Source organism: Vicugna pacos, unplaced genomic scaffold (genome assembly GCF_048564905.1).
Source record: "Vicugna pacos unplaced genomic scaffold, VicPac4 scaffold_65, whole genome shotgun sequence".
Taxonomy (NCBI): domain Eukaryota; kingdom Metazoa; phylum Chordata; class Mammalia; order Artiodactyla; family Camelidae; genus Vicugna; species Vicugna pacos.
The window spans coordinates 1,795,905-1,799,499 of record NW_027328746.1 but is presented as its reverse complement, the minus strand read 5'-3'; the positions used below and the strand labels follow the sequence as shown (position 1 = coordinate 1,799,499).

Sequence of the window (3,595 nt, the reverse complement as noted above, 5' to 3'; positions counted from 1 at the left end):
AAAACACTTTTCCCCTCCTGTCATAAATCCATGCTTCTCTTGCTTACATTTTAGCTCTAAACACAAAAGGTTAGTTCAATAAAATACTTTGCTACTAGAGCATCCAAAGAATTCCTCAATTTTATCAGATATCTCAACTGAGTACTTTCTTAAAAATGCCAGCTGAATACATTTTGTGAGTCTTCATCTATATGAATCTTATAACCAATTAAATATGGCCAGGAATTTAGCCATAAAATTTTATGTGAAATATTATCTATCTCATGATGTTGTTAAATGTACACCTATGTGACAACTAGCATTCATTCATTCATTTGTTCATTTATTGAAAAATACTTATTGGGGACTTCATAAGTTATAGGAAAAGTGCTATGGAAATACACAGGTAAATAAAATTGATGCAGACCCTGATGTCATGGAACATAAAGTGTGGTTGAGGTGATAAGCTATAACTGGATTGTCACAGAAAGAATCCTATAATTACAGATTATAATACTCACTCTTAAATAAATAATTCAGGTTGGTACAAGTATGTACAAAAGGAGAACATCAGCATGCCATGGGGAGGATTGAGGGAAAGACAGTTGGCAAAAGCTACTGATGTAATGACATTTGAGTGGGTATCTGAAAGATTTTGGTCTTTGTTCAAACACAGTGTTTCCAGATATGTTTGGAGGTAGGTGCAACTACTGAAAATCTGATGGAAGCTATGGCCCTCTTCCCAGAAAATGTATGCAGACACAAACACAGGAAACACACATACAATTTTGAGACGTTCATGGACCCTCTGAAGCCCTTCCTTGAACCTTATGTCCAAAGCAATTCCAGTACTGATAGTAAAAGGACGTCCCTGAAAATTTTTGAAAAGAGACACGACATATTTATTTGTATAAAAAATCCCACCAAATGTAAGACTATGAGTTACGAGTCTGGATGCTTGGGCAAGATTGTTACAAGTGGAGATCAAGAGAAGGGGTTGTATTTCAGACAATCTGGTAGTTAGAATGGGTAAGAATTGGACAATTAGTTATGGCAAATGAGGAAGAAAAGAATAAGCATTAATGATGGCTCCCTAGGTTTCTGGTCTGGGTAACAGGTGAACAGGGATGTCATCCACTCAAATACACATCACTTATGTTTTCAAAGTTTAGCTGTTCTAATGTATGTGTAGTTTTATATCATTTTATTTTAATTTCCATTCCCGTAATGACAAATGACGTTGATCATCTTTTCATATGTATGTTTACCATCTCTGTATCTTCTTTGTTGAAGTGCTTACTCAGATCTTTTCCTATTTTTCTTTAAAAAAAATTTTAATGGAGGTACTGGGGATTGAATCCAGGACATCATGCATGCTAAGCATGTGCTCTACCATTGAGCTATTTCTCATTCCCCCATTTTTAAATCAGAATACTTGTTGTTTTATTGTTGAGTTTTAATAGTTTTGCATATTGTTGATTTATGTTGTCTTTTATCAGATGTATTCAAATTTTTTCTCTCAGTACTTTGTCTTTTCATTCATTTAACAATATTTTTCATTAAGTACAAAGGGTTTCTTTTTTAATTTGATTTAATTTGTGTGTGTAAGAGAAACATTAATTGCTGTTGCACAAAAAATCTGTATGAAGTACAAATTGGTTCCAATAACATTAATAGAGAACACATTCTAGAAAGTGGTGGTAGAAGAATGCAAAATTCTGGCAGCAATTTAATAGAACAGTCCCAGATGTTTAGGCTGAGTCCAACACCTAATGAGGACAAAAGCCCTGTCTGCGGTGAATTGTGAATAATACCTGGAGAAGTATTACACTGTACATAAACCAAATGGAAATGTTTTCACACGTGCTGTTATGTTTCATATAGTAAAAGGGTTTTTCTACCATGGGCATTGATTTCACAGCAAGCATGGCATAGAAAACCTAAACACAGATGAGAAATCTAATGTAAGATATCTAGTTTCTTGATACAAAAATGCATATAATTCAACATGATTACACTATATCTAGGGCTTTTTTCAACTACAAGGTGGTAGTTATTGAAATCATCACTTCTATTATCAATATCTATAAAGCAGCTCACCTTTCATGTGTGTTTTTCTTTCCTGTTTATTTCTTCATTTTTCTTAATCCAGTCTGCTGTTGTTGTTGCTGCTTACCAAATTGCTGAAAACAAAGTAGCAATCATTGAGCATAACACTCTGGCAACCAAGAAGTTTAAAACCTTCAATAATCTGGGGTGAAGGAAACATTGTGTGACATTTGGAACTCTGATTTACAGAGTGGTCATAAATTCTTTGATTTGAAGACCCCCACAATTTTCTTAATCAGAAGTTCCTGATAAGAGTTCTGACTGCATTTTGTTTCAAAGTTACCATAAGAAAATTCTTGTTTTGAACTGATGTGAATATTCCAGTAAGTTCCCTCTGATTTTATTCCATTCACTGAATACCAGAAAATATCATTCAGTGTGATGGTAATGACAGAACTTGGTATCAGATAATGAATTACATTCTTACTAGTAACATTCTTTGTAGTAACATCATCTTTCATTTACAACTGGTTTGTAACTATTGGGTCAAGCTCACTCATTAGAATTTCTAGGGTTTGATCTTATTGTATCAACAGTCAAAATTCATACATCCCATACAATATGTTGCTCCATTGGGGAAAATTGCATTAAAAAACATTATTTTTTCCTGGAAATTCTAGTGTGGGTACCCTTTGTAAATCTTCATTAAATTCTTACAAAAATAAAAGAAGCTTTGAATTGAGTCAAACCTACTGTAATCCCTTGAAAGCTTCAATAGGGGAACCAGTGCTTTCAAGCCATGGGTGGTGCCATATGTCATCAAAATGGAGCACCACTTAAAGACAAACTCGCTACTCTCACTAAGTATATAAGCTTCCTATTTGTCATTTTTGTCACATTTATGATTCAGTAGTGCACACCCTTTGAAAAATATGTCTCACTCAGACCTTGGGATGGTGTGAAGACCCCCAGATACTTGGTTTTCACTGGGATGCTATCTGAAGAATCAACCCTCTAGTGGCTTACTCCATTCCTTTGAAAAAAATGGCCAGGCAGTTTTCATCATCATTAGACTAACGAACAATTAACAGCTACAGAAAATCAACTAAATGAAATCTCTTCTCCCGATTCTATCACAGCTACTATGTTACTAAATATCAGGTTCTTCTCTCTTTTTTTTTTGCTAAAATATTATATAAAAATTTAAAAGAGTACTTTACATTTTCCAGGTCTTTTTGTCTAATTTTTCACGAGGGGAGAGCAAAAGTTGAACCTGAGTCTGCTGGAAATAGAAGCAGATGCCGTTAGTCTCTTGTAGTCTGCTGTTTCCCCATTAAAGAAAGTTAAGCTAATGCTACCTACTTTTGCTAGCCATAGAATGTAAGCCTAATTGTTTAAATAAAGACTAAATTATCTGGCTTTGTCTGCTTGTTTGTTTTTACATATCATGTTTTAGGTGTTGCATCAAAAATTCATCTCTATGATCATGGTCATATAGATATCTTCCTATTCTTCTAGAACTTTTTTTGATTATTGGTTTTGTGTTTTGATTTTGCATTTTGCATTT

General features: G+C 34.0%; 1 pseudogene; it reads right to left on the bottom strand.

The window, feature by feature from the left end:
• Positions 1-2,105: 2,105 nt before the first annotated feature.
• LOC102533252 (S-adenosylmethionine decarboxylase proenzyme-like) lies at positions 2,106-2,618 on the bottom strand (annotated as a pseudogene).
• Between the last annotated feature and the right edge of the window lie 977 nt (positions 2,619-3,595).